General features: G+C 36.1%; 1 pseudogene; it reads left to right on the top strand.

Annotated features, from left to right (window-relative positions):
• Positions 1-6,150: 6,150 nt before the first annotated feature.
• Positions 6,151-7,110, top strand: LOC100152315 (annotated as a pseudogene).
• Positions 7,111-9,785: the final 2,675 nt, after the last annotated feature.

Below are 9,785 nucleotides of genomic sequence, written 5' to 3'. Positions count from 1 at the left end.
ACATGTAATAATATCCCTTCAGCTTGCCATAAAATTAGGCCTACAGTTTCCTACCCAAGAAGCTATTCTTCATAGGAAATATATTCCACACCGAAGGTAAAAATATCCCATAGGCAATTGTCAAGCAGAAAATGCACTGTTTGTTTCATTGTGGTCTTACTGTATTTCAGGCCCTAATTAGAATTTTAATCAGTTTTAGCCATGAAGAAAAATCTGATCACAGATAGTGATGTTTTCAAATGTTATATATCTTATAATCTATAACAATCCCTTACCTTCTTCCTTACTTCTCTTCCTCCCTCACATTTAAACTAAAATTATCAGTATTTCCATATCACCTTTCCATTTATACCAAATGGGATTTTCTGGAAGTTTTGACAACTTTCCAGAACATTAAGAGATGCTTCTCAGCTATTTCCTGGAACTTTTGGATTCTCAAGAGCAAAACACCTTCTTGCCCCAAAAGGGATGTTTTCTGCATAGTCCAAGATCTCCCTACATACTGAGACTCAGAAAGGTCTGTTCTCACTTCATGATCCACAATTATATATTAAGAGTTGGCCCTGGACAGAGATCTATGATGTTAATTACTAGAACTTTCCAAACAGGGAATTGGTTAATAATGACATAGTTTGCTAAGACTTTCTGCAGCAAGAACGTGAAGAACCATATGGAAGAAAGATTCAGAATGTTATCAAAAATAATTATTTGTCATGAAAACAGAATTAAGATTTGAGAGTTTTATAAAACCAGAATGCCAACACCGAAGTTGCACTCAGAGGAGCTTAGACGCACACCCTAGACAGGGGCTTCCCAGCTCTGAAACTTGTAAGATATGCTGAGAAACAGACTTTCAGCATCAAACCCATTTCATGGAAGATTAGGTCCTAAGGTGTCAATGTGAGGTCCTGACATTTGAAATATATCCAGTTTCTCTGATTTTCCTTCGATTTTCATATATTTTTACACCCCCTACATGGAAAGTTCTGTCTCAAATATTTGAAGATAAAAATAAAAACGCTTGAAACTTAAAGATCTACCTCTCCAACCTTAAATATTCTATTTTTTTAAAAAAATTATTCCTACAGCATTCTTTCACTGGGTTCTAATATAAATTTATTTTAAATAATTTAATATTAATTTTACCAATTAATTTTATAGTATTATTAATACTCTATCATTTGTGTATCAATACACAATACTAGTAACACCTTTCATGGAAAGTGTTAAGGGTATAAATCAGGCATGGTCTTTGGTATAATCAGCATCATTCAGGATCCCTTTCAGCTGAAATGTCCAGGAGCGGACAGACTATGATCTATGGCAGTCTTTAACATACCCTTTTGACCTCTCTAGAGAAAATCAGATCCTTCAAATTCTGATATTTTCAAATTCCAGTATCATTTTCCAAACTTTGCCATCTGCTGGCAAGTTCAAGGCAGAAAAGTACTTTTGCACACATTAAGGGTGAATGCAGTCTAAATTAGAACAAAACTTTCAACAGCTTGTAGCAACATTAATGATCAATACATTCATACAACTCTTTTCATATTGCACACCATGTGTTTCATCTTTTTGAATAGGCTTCTTATGAAGAATTGCATTATTAAATGGACAATTAATCATATGATCCCCAAATCTCACTCTGATATTTATTAAAGTGAAATGAAAAGTTTAACATATAAATCTGTACAAGGATATTCACACAGATTTATTCTCAATCACTAATAATTGGGAAAATAACTCAAATTTTCAAAAGTGGAGATATCCATGCAATGGAACACTACCTACCAATAAAAGGAAGTTACTAATTCATGTTTCAAAATGGATGAATCTCAAGCGCAGAGTGAGAAAAGTCAAATGCAAAAGGCAACAAACAGTATGATTCCAATTTTATAGTAGTTTTGGAAAAAGAAACTACAGAGACAGAAAAGAGACCAGCGGTTTCTTACGACATGGGTATTGTGTGTGGTTGAGTAAAAAGACCATAGGAGAATCTGCTGTGAAGTAAGAGAGTAGTGTAGCCTGGTCCAGTGGTACCTGAAAATAAATTATGAAATAGATATATGTATATACATACACACAAAACTCTCAATGGTCTTTCATTTAATAACTATAAGATTTATGGATGTTGCTTAGTCTCTTTTGCCTGTTTTCGGCTTTGTAATAAAGCTAAGTATCATCATGATTTTGTGAGGTGATACCTGAAAAGTGTGTTGTAGCAACCAAGCAATGAATAAGCATGGAATCTTTATGTTCTCAAAAACTGAGATGGTTTTGGACTCTAGACCTCAGGGCTCATAAACCAAATAAATTCATTTAAATGTTTTGAGATCTATAAATCAAAGTGATAAACAAAACTTTGAGAGGGAGAAAATGAGATACTAAAGAGGGAGGAGAGGGGCAGGAACAGAAAGACACAAGAGAAATAAAGGAAATAAGATTTAATAATAATAGTCTTTCTATTTATTTAATCAAAACTGCAAAAAAAAATGTTAAAAAAAAAGAACAACTGTCTCCAGTGGCATATGTTGATATGTACACTCACCATTTTTGGTATGAATGGTAACAGAAGGATGCACCACAAGATTGACAGTTGTTACCTTCAAGAATGGATGAGATGGGAAAAGAAGAAAGGAAGCAGCGTTTCAATATGTGCTTGAAATATATCTTACTGATCTTGGAAACATTAATATTTCATTCATTTATTATTTCTCTAATAAAGTACTAAATCAAAAACAATCCGTCTGCTATCTTTTCACCACACAGAGAAACACCGATAATATTTTTAACACCCAAACAAGTAACATTCAGAACTCTGTTCAAGGTAGCATTGAGAATATTGACACCGAATATTCCTCTATGTCCCAGGAAGCAGAAGTTCAAGTTGGCCCCTAAGTCACAAGCATAGCTCCAAAGTGACAAGGCTGAGCTGCCTGTCACTTGCCCATCCAAGTAAATCATCGAAGTTCTGCTGGGACTAGCTGGATTGGACATCTTAGTTCACTTTATGGCATGACAGACACACAGCAAAAGGAAGAAAGTTATATTCCCCAAAATAAACAGAATAAAATATGTAAAACTTCCTTCTCTTACATTTTTAGTTGTAATTAACTGGATTTAATCCAGCTTTGAAAAGGGTACATTGTTGCCTTTTGCTCTCAAAAACTTTTCCTTAGGGAAAGCTAAAAACTAAGGATCCCCAAGGAGTGTGACAGCGAAAGGCTTTCCACATACTCAACTTTATTTAAAACACAGATATGGAGGTTTCCAAACTCAGGGGATATTCTTTAGAGTGCATATTTGCCACAATGAGAAGGAACACTCCCAGCAACACTGGTCATGGCAGAAAATTCACTGGACTTTATTTTAAAGTACAGGTAAAGACTAGAGTAGCCTTTTCAGTCAGGGATGAGCATCTGGTTTCAGAGCTGAACTGTGTAAGCAAGTATATCCCAAACTATCTGATTTTTGAGCTTTCGCTTTCAATGTTTCCCTTATTTTAAGATTTAATTTTCCTCAACAGCATTTTTTCCATACTTATCTACAGAGCTTATAGTTCCAAATATGTTATTTTGTTAATGTGCTTATAGGAAAGATTATGGGTTTTCTGCGACAAATAATCCCTGAGATTTTTGTATTCCTAATAGCACTTTCACACACTAACAAAAAAACACGGCCTTTCAAGAATCATAAATGTTCCCAGATGGGTGAGTTGGGACAGTTCTCACAGTCTCCTACTTGTCCTGATATTTTCAAATTCCTTTGTATTTACTTATTCTACGATTAAACAAAGTAGTAAATGGAGAAAAGCCTCAGTCAAACATTAATGAGACAAATTACCATATAATCAAAAGACAGACAGTGAAACTGAATTGATATTAATGTAAACCTCTATGTCTCTTTCTTTTTTCTGTTTTTAGAATATTTATTTATTATTTATTTATTTTTGATTCTGGCATGCTGTGGCTTGATGTGGAATCTCAGTTCCAGACAGGATTGATCTCAGCCACTGCTGAAACACTGATCTAACAGAACCAAGCTCCTTATTTTATATTGTTACTGGCTATTTACATTTGTTTTTCGCCTTAGTCAACTTTTTTTTTTTTTATTGTTTTATTTTTAGTATTATCAAAGTCAAGATTCCAACCATAAGCCCTTATTAGTAGGGAAGCTATATTGAAAGCTTTGGATTCAGACAAACTTAAGTTTATATTCTACTTCAAGTACTTTTGAAATTAAGACTTGGGAAAAATCATGTTTCTAATCTACAAAAGGGCATGAAACATGGTTATTAAAATGACATCTCTGTGTACAGTTTATTTGATCCCATGGTGTTCTTAAAAAGTAACAAAGTAAAATAATTAAATTCAGTACTGAGAGAAGTCACAAAGCCATAATCCACATGTTGATTTTCAGTTTTTAAAAAAGTAGTCTTTCTCTTCCTCAGGGAAAAAATTGAGAAAATAAAAGTAAAACCCAATGTAAAAAAAAAAAAATGCAGACACACACAAAAAATGGGTAGCAGGCAGTTCAAACAAAAAAGAAAGGGAAGTAATCCTTTAAAGTGAGGGGAAATGCTTAATCTCATGACAAAAAATTAAATCAACATTTAGATACATTTCTCACTGTCACTATGACAAAACATTTTGTTGGCAGGGAGTGGAAAAACAGGCATTTTTGTACATACCTTGTTGAAATATGGAATATTTTAAGCTTTATGGAAAGAATAACTACCAAAGTTCACAAAGGCTTTTAAAGTGTTTGACATAGACTTGGTATATAATAAATGATAGACAACTTTAAAATTACTCAGTTTCTAGACTGAAGATAATAATGGAATAATATGCAGAGAGAGAGATGAAGAGAGACCAAAGAAGAAAGAATGGGAAAAAAGAGGGAAAGGAAAAACACAGAAAGGTAGGAAGGAAAAGAGGGAGGGAGGAGAAAAAGAAAAAGACTTTGTTTTTTGACTTACGGGAAATCAGAAAGGTGTGTGTGTGTCTGTGTCTGTGTCTGTGTCTGTGTGTGTATGTGTGTGTCTGGAGAGATAAATTTAAATAATCTAAGTGGAGTTCCTTTTGTGGCTCTGTGGTAACAAACCTGACCATTATCCATGAGGATGTGGGTTTGATCCATGGCCTCACTGCATGGATTAAAGGATCTGGCATTGTTGTGGGCTAAGGTGCAGGCTGCAGATGAGGCTCGGATCCAGTGTGGCTGTGGCTGTGGTGTAGATCTGCAGCTGCCACTCTGGTTCGACACATGGCCTGGGAACTTCCATATGCAGCAGGTGTGGCCCAGAGAAAGCCAAAAAATTAAAAAAAAAAATAATGTAAGTGAAGAGTTTGAGCACAAATGAAGGTGGATTATATTTTCTCTGATGAAGCATAGTCAAGAGTAAAAGTTGCTTTTATCTGTCTGTCATTTAAGTTACTCTCAAAATGGAAATCTGTCACTAGTGAGGGAAAAGGACCAGTCAATGTATTAATAATTGGAAGTGCTCAGGCTAAGGAACATATAATATTGTGCTTTGTCCTCTTATGGGGAGATTCAAAATGCATGGAAACATATCACACTAGAAATATATAATAAGCACCTTGGGGTCTCTTCTGGAACATTAAACATCTTTTCTTTCTCAAGTCATTTGATGAACAGTTTTTCTCAGAGTTTATAAAAGAAATTGGTTTGATTCAATCTGTTCCCCCTTTATCAACTTGGTAATAGATTTGTTTCTAAGAAGCATGTTTTGTGTGAGAAATGAAACATTAGATTATTAGACTAAATAGAATTTGAAAAACTAAAAACCTCTAAAAATAATTTAGACCTATGCATTTTCCTTGTAGAAGATACAGATTCAAGACGTGAAGAAAGTGCTTATGGAATATATTACTGCTAACATTTTTAATCAGAATATTTATTTTTGATACCCAAAAGAACTGTCATTCTGAAGGGTAGTGTTTTGACCTGCGCTTCTATATTTAAGTAGCTCCTCCTATTAGCCTCGAGACCGAGACCACATGTAAATTCAAAAAACTTATTCTCAACTCTGAGCTGGTACAATGATATAATTGCAGTTCTGCACAAGAAGAATTTTTCTGCTATCACCTGGATATTAAGCTCTTCTTTCCGTCTAGAAGCTCTGGTTCATCTCCTGGTCACATTAGCATTGTTCTAAATGGAGGATGCAAACCACTCTGTGGTGTCTGAGTTTATTTTCCGTGGACTTTGTAATTCAAGACAGCTCCAGACCTTCCTCTTCCTGCCATTTTCCACTCTCTACCTGATGACTGTGGTGGGCAACCTTCTTGTCGCGCTCTTAATCATCGCTGACTCTCATCTCCATTCCCCCATGTACTTCCTCTTAGCCAATCTCTCGTTTGTTGACTTCTGCCTTTCCTCAGTAACCACCCCTAAACTGACCACGGACTTCCTAAAGGACAGTAAGACCATCTCCTTTGGAGGCTGTATGACCCAGATTCTCGTGTGCATTTTTTGGGGGGTGAGATGGTATGCTTGTAACATGGCCTATGACCGTATGTGGCCATCTGCAAGCCACTCCATTACTCCCACATCATGGACAGACACAAGTGCATCTGGCTAGTTTTGACATCGTGGATTGTTGGCTTTCTGCACGCCATGAGCCAACTAGCTATGATTTTAGATCTTCCTTTCTGTGGCCCCAGAGTCGTGGACAGCTTTTTCTGTGATATCCCTCTGGTGATCAAACTAGCCTGTATGGACACTCATACTCTAGGAATAGTGATAAATGCTGACAGTGGGGTCTTGGCTACCACTTGCTTCATTCTCTTGCTGATCTCCTACACCTATATTCTAGTAACTGTCCGCCTTCACTCCAAGGATGGGGCCTCCAAGGCACTCTCGACCTGTACGTCCCACTTCACTGTGGTGGTGCTGTTCTTTGGACCCTGCATCTTCGTCTACCTATGGCCACCCAGCATCAGTTGGGTGGACAAGTTTCTTGCTGTGTTTTACACAGTAATCACGCCTCTCTTGAATCCAGCCATTTATACACTGAGAAATAAAGAGATTAAGAATGCCCTAAAGAGACAGATAAGTCAGCATGTGCATTCAAAGAGTAATTTTTAGATCTTTCATATAATCAGCAATTCCTAATTTGGCCACATTTTGACCTGTTACTGATGTGGAGATATGCTGTGTCATAAGCTATACGTATCCACAGGTACATGGTTTGTATTATCGCATTAAATAAATTCATTCAAATCCAACACATATTCATATCTCTTGGAGGGGATAATATTTTGCATAAATGTTTCTTTGCATTTGTTAAAAAATAACCACGTGATAAGAATAATTTTTAAAAAGTAATAATTTCTAAAATTTTCAAATCACTATCCATGTTCCTAACACCATGCAAAGGTTTTTTTACCAGATTTTTTTTTTCAGGGCTGCACCTGCGGCATATGTAAGTTCCCAGGCTAGGGGTCGAACTGGAGCTACAGCTGGTGGTCTACACTATAGCCACAGCAATGTGGGATCTAAGCAGTGTCTGCAACCTAGAACACAGCTCATGGCAACACCAGGTCCGCAACCCACTGCACTAGGCCAGGGATTGGCCTGCATCCTCATGGATACTAGTTGGATTTGATTCTGCTGTACCACAACAGGAACTTCACTAGTTTGTTAAGTCACTTATTAAATCACTTTGAGTTAATTATCATTATTCTCATTTCTAAAATCACATCAATTATCCAGTATAACTCTAGGGAAGTAGCTGGAGAAGCTACTAAAGATATTATCAGCTAGAAAGATACAGTTAGAAAACAAAAATTCTACATCCAGATAGAAACCGAATGATAAATGAATCAAAATATAATACTATTTTCTCCCATTCTGTAAGTTATCTTTTTGTTTTCTTTTTGGTTTCCTTTGCTGGGCAAAAGCTTGTCAGTTTGATTAGGTCCCATTGGTTTCTCTTTGCTTTTATTTCTGTTGCTTTGGGAGACTGACCTGCTTAATCTCTAAATTATCCAAGCAACTTATACAACTCAACAGCAAAAAAGCCAACAACCCAATGGAAAAATGGGAAAAAGACCTGAATAGACATTTCTCCAAGGAAACGGAGATGTCTAACAAGCACAGGAAAAAATGCTGAATATCTCTGATTATTAGAGAAATGCAAATGAAAACTCCTATAAGGTACCACCTCACACCAGTCAGAATGGCCATCATTAATAAGTCCACAAAGAACAAATGCTGGAGGGGGTGTGGAGAAAAGGGAACCCTCCTGCACTGTAGGTGGGAATATAAGCTGGTACAACCACTATGAAGAACAGTATGGAGCTACCTTAGAAAACTATACATAGAACTACCATATGACCCAGAAATCCCACTCTTGGGCATCTATTTGAACAAAACTCTCCTTAAAAAAGACACATATACCCTCACTTTCCCTGCAGCACTATTCACAATAGCCAAGACATGGAAACAACCCAAATGTCCATTGACAGATGACTAGATAGGGATGATGGTATATATACACAATGGAATACTACTCAGCCATAAAAAAGAACAAAATAATGCCATTTGCAGCAACATGGATGAAACTAGAAACTCTTATACTGACTGAAGGAAGGCAGAAAGAGAAAGACAAATACCATATGATACCCTTATATCTAGAATCTAATATAGGGCACAAATGAACCTTTCCACAGAAAAGAAAATTATAGACTTGGAGAATAGACTTGTGGTTGTCAAGTGGGAGGGAGAGGGATGGATTAGGAGATTGGAGTTAAAAGATGAAAACTATTGCTTTTGGAATGGATTAGCAATGAGATCCTGCTGTGTAGCACTGAGAACTATGTCTTGTCACTTATGATGGACCATTACAATGGGAGAAAAAAGAATGTGTACATGTACATGTAACTGTGTCACAATGCAGTACAGTAGGAAAAAAACTGTATTGGGGTAATAACTAAAAAAATTTAGAAATAAATAAAACATAATATTATTGCACTTATACTACACAGTGTAATCCCTATAATTCAAGTCTTCAAGTCTTCATTTTTGATTGAAAGGTGGAGTTTCCTGAAAATTTTTCTCTTCAATAACATATTGAAAAGTGTTTGCAATTCCTTAAAACATTATTTCTTTTCTTCTCTAGGTAACTGGTTTTTGTCATTATTGTTTTAGCTTGCATTAAAAAACTAATAAGGATGTACGGCTTCAAACAAAAATATTTAGAGTGATGAGTGAAAAGCCAAAGGGAACCATCAATAAAGAAACAATAATTTTGTTCAAAAATATTAAAACATCCTACAAATGAATAAAAATGAATAAAAATGATAAATAACCCAATGGATGGGAAATGGGCAAAAGATGTAAATAGGTATTTATTTCACTGATAAGAAATACTAATAGAGGAGTTCCCGTCATGGCGCAGTGGTTAATGAATCTGACTAGGTTGCGGGTTCGGTCCCTGCCCTTGCTCAGTGGGTTAATGATCTGGCGTTGCCATGACCTGTGGTGTAGGTTGCAGACGCGGCTCGGATCTCACATTGCTGTGGCTCTGGTGTAGGCTGGTGGCTACAGCTCCGATTCGACCCCTAGCCTGGGAACCTCCATATGCCTCGGGAGTGGCCCAAAGAAATAGCAAAAAAAGACAAAAAAAACAAAACAAAACAAGAAATACTAATAGAGACTAAACTTTCAACCTCATGAGTAAGGAGAGAAATGCAATTTAAGGTCATAATGAAATACTATTTTTCATTTGTTAAATGGGTAAAAAAGAGAAATATAACAAT

The sequence above is a fragment of the Sus scrofa genome, unplaced genomic scaffold, assembly GCF_000003025.6.
Source record: "Sus scrofa isolate TJ Tabasco breed Duroc unplaced genomic scaffold, Sscrofa11.1 Contig2372, whole genome shotgun sequence".
Classification (NCBI taxonomy): Eukaryota; Metazoa; Chordata; class Mammalia; order Artiodactyla; family Suidae; genus Sus; species Sus scrofa.
This window is presented reverse-complemented; position numbering and strand designations above follow the sequence as displayed.